Here is an 11,204-nt window from a genome sequence, read left to right as displayed (position 1 = left end):
TTCTTGTGAAATTAACTTCAACTGGTTCTTTGCAACTAGACTAGACTCCACTGACTTGCATGGCTCTGGGGAACTGCAACATTTCAGCCAATGTTGAATTTCAGCCTAACAGGCTATTATGAAAAAAAAAAAATGTATACAGAGCTGCCAGATCTCAGGAGCACCTCTGGCCCTCTTTACAGAGACAATGATTTAGAAATGCTACTCTAGCTGGGACAACGATTCAATCTCCCAGCAGGGTTGAGAGTCACTTTTACATGTTTCACAAGAGTGGGAGGTTTTCTAATGACATAATTGCATACCACGCACCTCCCTTCCAGAAGATTTCTCTGCAAGCTAGTAAGCAAAGGAGCAAGAAGTACAACTCTGCCTGGTATAATGGGACTTCACCTCTTTCAGCTCTTTCTCCTAGTAACAGATTTAACTATTGCTTCAACCCTTTCCTGTATCTTTTATGTACTTGCCTGCTTTTGCCTTGCAAGTGTCATTAGCTTTGTCGTCTTCCTGTCCTCCTTTGGAGTCATTCAGGAAATGAAGAAAAACATTGACCAGAAGGGGAAAGCAATTAGGATCTTAGTTTCTGCGAGTGCTATTGGAGGGAAGCTCCTGAGAAAACGACGCAAGGTAGGATTCAGTAGGTTGGCAATGGACCATTCCCTGGGAAAAGAAGGTCATCCTCTCCTGAAGGAGGAATGGTCTTCAAACATCAAGGGGGAACAACTTCCTTTGATTGAGGAGAAATAACAGAAGACAGTATAGAATCTGACTGTGAGCCAGCCTCCTCTGAAGGTATTTCATAGAGCTGTTTTAACTGTTTATGACTCGGGTGTCAAACTCGCCATGTCATGTGACGTGTTGCGGCATATCGCCACTCTTTTTGCATTGCTAGCAATGGGGTGGGCACCGCTTTGGTATGATGAAACCAGGCCGCAGGCCGGCAGTTTGACACCTCTGGTTTATGACATAAGATCAGTTTGTCCCCATGAACTGCTACAGGCTAGCACCAGTTGCAACTTCATTGTTGACTTCTCCAGTTCCAATTGTCCTTGTGGGATTCCTTATCTCTTCCTTATTTTGGTGTCTGCATCCTCAATGTAACAGATCCCCTTTTAGCAGATTTCAGATGTAATGGATCAAATTTCTCAATCCATTGAGAATTCTCCAGATATCACCTCAAAATAATGAACAAGAAATTTGAAGTAGTCTGGAAAATGTAGGCTAAATATATCTTAATTTTATCTTAATGTTATGACATTTGTGTGATTTATGTCATTACCATCTACTTAAGTCCTTATCCAAATGACCTAAGTTAATGCAAAAGATACACTTTTGTATTTAATGGACAACTGGGAGTAATGGACACCCTGTTCTCCAAATTAGTCTATTAAATTGAAATTTTATTGTATTATGTTTCCATAGACATTATCTTAGAGGCATTAACTATGCTACTATGTTTTGAAGGCTCTATTTTATCTGTGTTACTTATTTCATAATAATGGCTGCATACTACCCTATATGAAATATTACAAGATGCATTTCCCTTCCTCCCCTGCATACTACCCTATATGAAATATTACAAGATGCATTTCCCTTCCTCCCCGATTCTATATAAATGTATAATTTATTGTATACTGTATTCATAATTATATTAAATGATCATTTAATGTTCATCATTAGTAACTAATAATAATTTAAGGGGTCCTTGGTGCTCTCTGAGCTTGGTGGTTTTCTTGCAGACATTTCATTGCCCAAACTAGGTAATAACATCAGTGCTGCTGTTGATGTCACATAATTTGGGTAATGAAACGTCTGCAAAAAAACCCCGACCAAGCTCAGAGAGCACCAAGCACCTCTCGTTTCAACCCTGAGCTACAAATATTCTCCTTTATTGGTAATAATAACTTATTGCGTGCTATATTAATGATTGCATTTGAGTTGAACTGATTATGTGTCATCAGGTTGGTGTCAACTCTTGGCACCCATATGGATAGATTTTTCCAAATTGGAATCTGTCTCCAAACTGGTCCTTCAGGTAATGGTGTACCATTGTAACGTTGTACACCCACCTTGCTACTAGTTGTCCTCATCTTGTCTTTTCTTTCATATTTCCCAATATTAGAGCCTTCTCCAATTTGAGCTTGGTCATTTGTACCCAGAGTGAGAACTCTGGGTTGATTTGTTCATGACCCACTTGTTTATTTTCTTGGCTGCCCATGGTATTCTAAGGAGCCTTCTCAAAATCAAAGTGAGGAATGAGGAAAGAAAGAAGAGAGATGTAGAGAAAGTAGGGGTAGTTCTTTGGTTTTCCACCTGGGTCACTCCTCAAGATTTGAAAATAAACTCTGCAAATATCTTCCTCCTCTTCCCACAGTTGCTATATCCTGACACCAGTCCTGGAAGTAGCACATTTTACCCTTTCTTTCATCCAGGGAGAAGTAGTGAGTAAGTGGGCTATGCCACTGCTGGCATTTGGTGGTGGTGGGGGGGATAAAGGTCTGGGAAGAACTGAAGTGTTCCAAGAGTTTTTTTCTTCAGGGCTCCTCTACGTAGCTGGATTTACCCAATTATTGAAAACGCACAAATCTTGGCCTACAATGATACTTTTTCTCTTCATCTCCCACCTCACAGATCCAACCCTAAAAATTCACTCTAGAATGATGGCCTCAATCTTCCTCCCTGACTCTGACACCAAAATCCTCATCTTCAAATTCTCCTCAACTACCTGGAAGTATTTTTAAACGAGGAATTACAGGAATGGAATACCTGCTTTTTCTATAGAAAATTACATGTTCAAACCATGGCAACTCTCTATGTTTTAAAGCAGCGGTCTCCAACTTTTTTGGCACCAGGGATTGGTTTCCTGTAAGACAATTTTTCCATGGACCGGGGGTGGAGAGGGAGGAGTGTGCAACCTAGATCCCACACATAAACAGCTGCACCTCCAGCTGTGCAGCCCAGTTCTCAACAGGCCACAGACCACACCGGTCTGCGGCCTGGGGGTTGGAGATCCCTGTTTTAAAGGGCAGGATAGAGCAGGACATCTACAGGCAGAAAGTCAAAATATGGGAGAGGAAGCAGGGATTTGGAATTTGGTGGGCCCCCCTAAAAATCTTGTAGGCTGGATAGAAAAGTACCAAATTAGGTTGTCAGGTCAAAAGTCCCCTATGGCTGCTATAGAAAGAGATAAGAATACTTTGAAACCAAAGAGAGCCACTGGCAAGCACATTATTGTCCAGATGTTCAAAGATTAATGGCAGAAGGGAAGCAGCTTGGTCTACGACAAGAAACCTTAATATATTTATGAAGCAGGAAAAAAATAAAACTTTTCTTACTATGTATCACTATCGCATGAAGTTGTTTTTCCAATTTTTTTTAAAGAACCCAACTGCTCCTGAGACAGATGTGATTTCACTTTTTGATGCTAAAGACAGTCATCCAGTCATCCATTGGTGTTTTTTTTTTGGCAAAATGTCAAACAAATGATCAGAGAGGATATGTCTAAAGACTTTTTTCTCCCCCCCTGAAATAAGGCATTCATGTTTTATGTAACTGGGTCAGTGCATAAGGAATAACGTTCATGGCCCACAGTAAGAGCATCATGCTACAAAAGCTCAAGCAGAAAAGAGCCCTCTCCAAGCAGTGTGGTAACAGGGAGGCACCAGGAGGAAATTACTGAAAAGATATCTCATTCAGATACTCCCAATAGCATTTTAAAATCAAAATGTTAAAAAGATAGTAGGATAGAATGCTGATGTAATATTATCTGTTGTGCCGCTTGAATTAGTGAGAAATCACAAATGTTTGATTTGCATCTTGGGATTTATCTCAAAATCAGAGGAAGGTAGAGTCTTTTACTTGAAAAATAGGATGGTAAGGTGACCAACTTTTTTACAATGAAAAGGAGGACACAAATAAATTGAAGAAAAAAATACTGTAAATAAAAAAAACCATTTTATTCATTGCAACAATAATACAGACAACTTGCATGTGCAAAGTTTGCCAGCCGGGTGTTTTGGCGTGCTCAGCAGCAATTCCTATTGGCTTTTGAAAGCCAATAGTGGGAGTAGCATAGCTCATGCAAAAGTTAAAAAAAAACATCAAAAAAAGGTGCCGGAACGCCATTCTGAGCGTTCTATGAGAAAAAAAAGCCCTGCAGATTAATCTTCAAATATCAAAAAGGAGGACATGTAGGAGGACACTTTTCGAGGGAGGACAGAACTTACAAAAGGAGGACTGTCCTCCCTAAAGGAGGACGGTTGGTCACCTTAAGGATGGGTCATCATTGTTTCTCATTGTTGCATACAGCTCTTGGTCCATTTTCAACAGCCTTCTGGAACAGATGAAAATGAGACCTCTGGCAGGAAAAATTTATCTTATTCTTGGTAAACCATTGGGGACAGAGGGAAGCAAAAGACCATGTCAGAAAGAGAAGGGGGTGGTGGTGAGTGGATTTGGTAGCTGTAATTCAACAATGTCTGAGCATAAGGAACAATTTCTCCATTGGACTTAATAGGATACTAATCTTAGATCCAGCAGTAGTAATCCTTTAAGGGGGGCAATCAGTGAGAGCTGCAGAGAACAGAAGACAGCAGGAAAAGACACTTCACATTTTTCTGCCTCTTATTAAGGGAATTATATAAGCCCTTTGCCAGTTTTCCCTTATTTGCTTTCGTATATCCAAAATTTTAAGAATAGTTTGGCATTGTGGTGTAATGGTTAAGGCAGGAGTCTTCAAACCTGGCCCTTTTATGACTTGTGGACTTCAACTCCCAGAATTCCTCAGCCAGGCACACTGGCTGAGGAATTCTGGGAGTTGAAGTCCACAAGTCATAAAAGGGCCAGGTTTGAAGACCCCTGGGTTAAGGCATCAGGCCAGGAACTGGAAGACTGAGTTTTAGGCACAAAGCCAATTGGGTGTCCTTGGGCCAGGCACTTTCTTTCAGCCCTAGGAAGGAGGTAATGGCAAATCACTTCTGAAAAACCTTGCCAAGAAAGCTGCAAAGACTAGTCATATCCAATCATATGTCCATTCTGGAACTCAAGCTCAGGAGATCAGAGAGTTCCTCATTCAGCAAAGCACTGAACCTGGCAAGGTAAGCAAGGCCCAGTTCTAGATATCATAGATAAGATTGCACAGTCTTCCTTGGCATTGGCTTTTTTTCACAGCTAGAGGTAAGCAGGCAAGTTTGTGGTGGTACTGTTCCCTCAGGTATGGAGAATGGCTTCCTGTAATCTGACATTTGGGAGGAGACCTGTAGTTCTTATCACACCCACCTCATCCTCCTAATAGAAGCAGGGAAAGAATTCAGGGCATAATAACACAGATGTGATGAAGGCCTTTGTCTTCTGACACTTTTACAAACCCTCATCAGGGAGCATAGAGTTGTAATTGCAGCCTGAGGCTCCAGTCTGGCATTTAATGATATATCTATGCACCAGAACTTATTTTTAATTGCAGAGCAAAGAGAATGTGAAGTAGCGTACTAGAATCAATATTGCCTGGAAAAAGGTGAGGGTGGGAGTGGGGGAGGTGTCTAACAATTCTTTAAACAGTGCTCTTTCTCCAGAAATCCAAATCTTTTTTTCCCGCTCATCTTTATTTTTTTTTAATTGCAGAACATTATGTGAAGCAGTAAATGCTTTACTTCAGGTAGGGGTAGGCAACCTTGGCTCTTTTATGATTTGTGGACCTCAACTCCCAGAATTTCTGAGCCAGCATGGCTGGCTCAGGAATTTTGGGAGTTGAAGTCCATGAATCATAAAAGAGCCAAGGTTGCCTACCCCTGACTTCAGGTAAGGTAAACTGGTGAGATGCTTTGGAAATTATGTTGTTTGAGGCATCAGGCTAGAAACTGTGAATCTCAATCCTACTTGAGGCAGAAAGTCAGCAAACTGTTGGCCAGTCACTCTGTCTCAGCCCTAGCAAGCAGGCAAGGGCAAACTGCTCCTGAAAAACCTTGCCAAGAAAGCTGCAGGGACCTGTCCATGCTGTCACGAGGAATCAACACTGAGTTGAAGGCACAATGCAACACCACACACAAATACACACACACACACACAAATACACACACACACACATACACATCCCACCTCTCGGGATCTCAGCCAATATCCTATTTACATATTGACCAGATTAAAAACCATGTTTGTTTCAGCAAAGTTGCTATACTACATGTTAGTCAGTTATTGCCTCCTTTAGGTTCAGTGCTCCAGTGTTATGCATTGTAATGTTATGCACTATAGTACATGTAGTCCCCTTACTTTACCAGGATCATCTTCAAGAAATTGAATTTTAAAGGGCTTGGTTCTGTCTAACGAGAGGTATGCTTTCAAGGAAAGCTTCAGTTCCAAAATAATCTTGTATAAGTACCTTCAGTCCGATATTATTCCATTCTCAAGACACCACTGGCAACATGGAGACTTTGCTATTATATGTTTGTTTGTTCATTTGTTTTATTGTTTATCTGACTTTATCAATCACCCAACTGTTAGTCATACATACTTGAGCAAGGCACTTTGCATTATTTCCACATATACCCTCCTTTCCATCCATGGGAGATTTAAAGCAACAGTTCAAAATAAAATACAAATTGCTAAAATCTAATTAAAATAGTGGCGAGAATTATAATCCAACTGAAAGAGGTCCAGCTAAAAAGGGGAAAAAAATGTCCTGAGGCTGTAGTCAGGGTTGAGAGCAACTCTTGAGGCAGCTTGGAACATGCACAGCAGATTCCCCCCCCCCCCCCCCCGTTATTTGTTTGCTTAATAATGATACAGTATAATACCACAAAATAAAATAAAATGATAATCAAATAAATAATTGAATTTCTATTTTAGTTGTACTACTAACATTGATACTCACCCTAGGGCAGGGGTAGGCAACCTTGGCTCTTTTATGACTCATGGACTTCAATTCCCAGAATTCCTGAGCCAGCCATGCTGAGGGGAAAGGGAGAGGTTTCCAAGCTGAGCCATGCTGGCTCAGGAATTCTGGGAATTGAAGTCCACGAGTCATAAAAGAGCCAAGGTTGCCTACCCCTGCCTTAGGGTCTGATTTATGAATTAATAATTTAAGGAGACAATCTAAAACAGAGGTTCCCAACCAGGGGTGCGAGACGATATTCCAGAGGGTGTAAAAACTTGGGTTTTCAAAATTATAGTGTAAATGCATAATTTGTTGTCGTTATTTTGAACTTTTGTAAGGAGTGCGAGAATAAGTCAGAAGCGTTTTAGGGTGCGGGGTATAGAAAAGGTTGGGAGCCACTGATCTAAAATATAAAATTGGTTTAAAAAATCCTGGAAAGTTTCACTATAAGGCTCCAGAAAAATTGAGCTGATTGCTTGAAAGTCCTCTTCCATATCCTCTGTTAGAATTTATTTAATTGACCTGCTGGCAAATAGCCCATATCAAGAATTCATTTCTTGAAATTCTGGCATAGATTAAAAACTCCTCTCCCTTCCCTTTACAGCAGTGGTTCTCAACCTTTTTAATGCCGTGACCCCCAACTGGTCGTAAGTCGAGACTACTCAACCGGTCGTAAGTCGAGGACTACTCAACTGGTGCAGCACCGTTTGCAGAATGGGACTTTTGGCGGTCTCAGCAGGGCAGAGACAGCCTGGACAATTCCTATTGGCTTTTGAAAGCCAATAGAATTAGACTCTATTCAAGAGAGTCTATTCTATTGGCTTTCAAAAGCCAATAGAATAAAAGGGAGTAGCACAGCTAAGGAAAAGGGGGGGGAAAAATGACGGACTGTGTTGTTTGGCGACCCCCGTGAAATGGTCGTTCGACCCCAGATGGGGTCCCAACCCACAGGTTGAGAACCACTGCTTTACAGCTTCCCAAACTGCCCATAGGTTTTGACCTGGACATGGGGAAAGTTCTCCCTAGATGTCTTTCCGTGGGTGTGAGAAATCAGGGAGATGGCAAATTGCTGAGATCTGTTGGCATAAAGAACACAGGATACCCTTCCACATCCCTTGTTTCTTGCATTTACAAAGATAATACAAGAATCTATACTGATGGCTCTTCACACAAGTGTGATTAATTCCCCTAAACTCCTGTCCATTGTCAGCTACAGAATTCATCTTAAGTTTGATTCAAAAATTTATTTTCCATTATCAGATGGCTTCATATCAAACCTTGCTGGAAATTCTTGAAGCAGTTTGTCATGAAGAGTTTCAATCTTGTTTCAATCAACTATCCCCTAGTTGATCAAGGAACACTTAGCCCTAGTAAACACAAACACCATAGTTAGTACATGTAGGCACACGTAGCCAGTTATAAGTTACAGCTCAGGTATCACATTTTACTTTGAGCTATGAGTGTGTTGAATGAAACAGAAGCAGAGTGAATAACCCCCATGACAAATATAATCAATAATGAAAAACAAACAGAGCTAATCCTTTGGAGCTTTCTGACGGTGGGCAAGTCATGCGTCATGTCTTGGGCCAGACATTGTTTGAGTTCTGCAAATCAAACCAAAGGATGTGAACCTTGCCACAGAATAATTGGATTTGCACTGAGGCCTGCAAGCTGTTTGCTCCCTCTCTCTTTGCTGAGGGGAACAGATCATGAATTTAATTGCAAAATGGTAGGCAAACAGGGATGGAGAAGAGGTAGGCACAAGGAAAGAGAGGGAAACACTAATAGCCTTTGGGTCTTAGTCTCTTGTGTCCCAATGACCCACACCTTTGTTAAGATTGTCATTGGAAGACATATGATAGATGCTGGAGCTGATTTTTTACTTGCATTGAAAAATTTCCCTGCAATATTTTCAACAAGGTTTCTCATTATATCTAGGCCAGTGGTTCTCAACCTGTGGGTCGGGACCCCATTTGGGGTGGAATGACCATTTCACAGGGGTCGCCAAACAACGCAGTCCGCCATTTTCCCCCCCTTTTCCTTAGCTGTGCTACTCCCTTTTATTCTATTGGCTTTTGAAAGCTAATAGAATAGACTCTCTTGAATAGAGTCTAATTCTATTGGCTTTCAAAATCCAATAGGAATTGTCCAGGCTGTCTCTGCCCTGCTGAGCCCACCAAAAGTCCCATTCTGCAAACGGTCCTGCACCAGTTGAGTAGTCCTCGACTTACGACCGGTTGGGGGTCGCAGCATTAAAAAGGTTGAGAACCACTGATCTAGGCCCTTCCTGAGAACATCCTCATGGGAAGATTTTTAAGGGCTTCTCTTAAGATGCGTTGAGACTCAAAATTTCGTCTTCCAGAATTCTGGCTCTGGTGTTTATTGTGGAAGTTGCCTGTGGATTGAGGACATGACAGTGTCATCCAACATCTCCCCCCCCCCCTTCCGCCTTCTTCAACCTGAAAGGAAGGCTTTTAAGGCAAAAATGTCAGCTGTTATACAAGGAATGAGGCTACCTCAGGCATACAGGCCAAGTTACATTGCATTGTTCAAGGTCCCCAAGGAAATATTACCCTGTTTCTGTTTTAAGTCTGTCTGACCTACTTAAAAATAGTTGCAAAACTGAACATGGATTCTGACATAAAATATAGATTTGCACAATGGATGATTTCACCAGTTTCCATTCTTGGTAGAGTTGTGTGTCAAAGTGGCCTGTGGGGAATGAGGAAGCTAGACTCAGAGGTTCCTGACTAGAGAACATACAGAACATACTATACGGAAACCTCTAACTCTTTGCTTCCATCTCCTGGTCACCCAGATTTTTGCAGCCCAAATCTAGTGGTCCTTTTTCTGACAGGGTTTGTACAGAGGCCCAGAGAGTCTCCTTACATTCCTGAAAAGAACACAGAACTGAATCCTGAATTTCAGACTCAAAATGCATTCTGAATCTCCAAATTTGTTTTAAAAAGGTTCCTATTGCAAACAAAACATCTTCACTTATCCAAATTGATGAGTGAAACCAAAGTCTTTATTACTCATGAGTGGGGTTCCAGAGAAACATTTGAATGATATGTCCGGAAATAATGATGGATGCTAATAGTGTAGAAAAGTTTAAAAACCAAATAATTTGCTTCTTTTTTTTTAATTCGCAGAAATGTCTGGAATGATGAAGAACCCTTCAGTCGAGATATGGGAAGAGGAGACAGAATTGTCAAAAGGGCCTTGTGAACATAAGAATAACTTTTTAACACCCAGTGAAGGAGAGCTGAGAAATTTATAGATAATCTTCTGTTCTGTAGTGGGTTGGATTGTATATACTTGCATTAGCATTTTATCCCTGTAAACATTTGCAGTTCAATTCCCAGTGAATACGCGTAAGGACTACAGTTTGATTTGTTTAACTTTTGTATACAGGAATACAAGGAATGGATATCACCTGATTTAAGTCAGCGTATAGAAGTCTAGGGAGTTGGCACGCTAAAGTTGGCACCTGAAGGAAGGGTACATGATATTTAAATTTATTTAAATGTGAGAAGGCTGGAATTCAGGAATAAAAAATCACAGTTAATGGGATTGTGATGAATGCTGCATGACCCTTTTTTATGCTAACAGAAAAGTCTTATATTTTCAATACTTATACCGCGTATAAGAATTTGGCCAGTATTACTTTACACAAGCAAAATATCAAGTTTCTCATGAACCCATAATTTCAACACAGGTGAGTACTTCAGAATATCATATTGCACTATATGGTAGCATATTACTTTCTGACTAATCATAAAGACTGGAATGGACTGTGCCACTCTTAAATTGCAGAAGGAGAGCTTCATATTCCTCAGTTAAGATACCCTCCCACTAGTCACACTTGCTTCAGCAATACAGTATTTTGTTGCTTGCTTATCTCTTCTTTTTCTGACATTGATTCACAGCTGCAGATAGAAAACAAATACTTATGGGAACCAGAAAGGAGTGAGCTTTATAGAGATTATCACAGCCTCTTATCTGATTAGAGATGGAAAGATTTTGTATTAGCTGTTTACATTAGTTCTAGATGGAGGAGGAAGGAAGTGGAACAATGTAATTAGGCCAGACTTAACTATATAGCTATGGAATAGGTGTAGGAGGTGTTTTGTGTGTGTGTGTGTGTATGCATGCACACATATGCCTCTGAGTCAGCATGAACAGCTGGTCACTGCCTGAACAAGTCCCTGCAGTTTTCTTGGCAAGGTTTTTCAGAAGCAGTGTGCATTGCCTCCTTCCTAGGGCTGAGACGAAAGGACTGGTCTGAGGGAAGTTAGCCCAGAGAAGGAAATATTAAAAGGGCAGAAAAATATATTTT

The 11,204-nt window shown here is 40.8% G+C and overlaps 1 long non-coding RNA gene across 1 annotated transcript; it reads left to right on the top strand.

Moving 5' to 3' along the window:
- Nucleotides 1–342: 342 nt before the first annotated feature.
- LOC120315304 lies at nt 343–10,438 on the top strand. The gene is made up of 2 exons (XR_005558651.1): nt 343–624; nt 10,018–10,438. It is a non-coding gene; the product is annotated as an uncharacterized LOC120315304 (long non-coding RNA).
- The last annotated feature ends 766 nt before the right edge of the window (nt 10,439–11,204 follow it).

The sequence above is a fragment of the Crotalus tigris genome, unplaced genomic scaffold, assembly GCF_016545835.1.
Source record: "Crotalus tigris isolate CLP2741 ecotype Arizona unplaced genomic scaffold, ASM1654583v1 scf7180000019070.2622420, whole genome shotgun sequence".
NCBI lineage: Eukaryota > Metazoa > Chordata > Lepidosauria > Squamata > Viperidae > Crotalus > Crotalus tigris.
Note: the sequence above shows the minus strand (reverse complement) of the source record. Positions and strands in the feature narration are given on the sequence as shown.